Source organism: Mesitornis unicolor, unplaced genomic scaffold (assembly GCF_000695765.1).
Source record: "Mesitornis unicolor isolate BGI_N332 unplaced genomic scaffold, ASM69576v1 scaffold42898, whole genome shotgun sequence".
Taxonomy (NCBI): Eukaryota; Metazoa; Chordata; class Aves; order Mesitornithiformes; family Mesitornithidae; genus Mesitornis; species Mesitornis unicolor.
The window spans coordinates 2,916-3,912 of NW_010201987.1; positions in this window are offsets into that span (position 1 = coordinate 2,916).

Consider the following 997-nt stretch of genomic DNA (forward strand, 5'->3'; position numbering starts at 1 on the left):
CCGCTGCCAACTCCCGCATCCGGGTGCCAAAGGCTCAGTTCCCTCCTGTGCCCGATCCTCCCCTGCCTCCGGCCGGATGAGACCTCAGTGCTCGCAGGTGTCTTCCAGCTGCCGTTGGCGTTTCCGCAGCCCCGTCCCGCCTGCGTTGAGGTCTTGCTGGCGGGCACCTGAAGGCGCTCTCGGGGCACTGCCCTTGCTCCCGCTGCGTGACTTCTTGAGCAGGAACGGGAGGCTGAGTCACGGGGAGCAGCCACCCCAGTCACTTCTGCTCCGCGTCCCTGCAGCACGAGGATCTTGTGGCTTCCTGCAGGAAGGGTTTCGGTTTAAGTGCCAATGCCACTTGCTTTCTGAGGAAGAATAAATGCGGTTGAGGTGCTCTAAATGCAGTCACAGGACCAGTCCAAACTCTCCTTTGCCTCCAGGAGCTCTGGGCTTGCTGTGCCTCGGAGCACACTGGGTGCTGAGGCCATGCAGAAGGGTACAGGACCATCATACTCGGTATCCAGACCATTGCCTGCGTCCCATGTAGGATAGGATGGCACAAATTCCCCTCCACTCTGCCCACGGACCAATGCTGCAAGGGGCACTTCTTCACCCAAGATCGGCTTCCTTGGCAAGTCGGCCACTTGGTTTGGCCAAGGAACCCAAATCACTTGCCCCATGCCGCATAGGTGGGTGGTGGCTACACCAAGGTGTTAACACTCTCCATCAGCAAGCGGAGACCACCAGGCATTTAGAAAGACCCACCAGGGATATTTTCTTCCCCAGGGATTTCTCTGCCTATGTTGGGTTTCAGAAAGGGTTTCAGACAGGCAACAAAACTGCACGGCTAAAAGATGCAATGCCCAGTTTGTTGTTATCGGAGAAGAGAAGGCTCCAGGGGGATCTTATAGTGACCTTTTGGTACCTGAAAGGTGCCTGTAAGAAATCTGGGGAAGAGCTGTTCACTGAGGCATGGAGCAATAGGATGAGGGGCAATGGTTTTAAACTGGAAAAG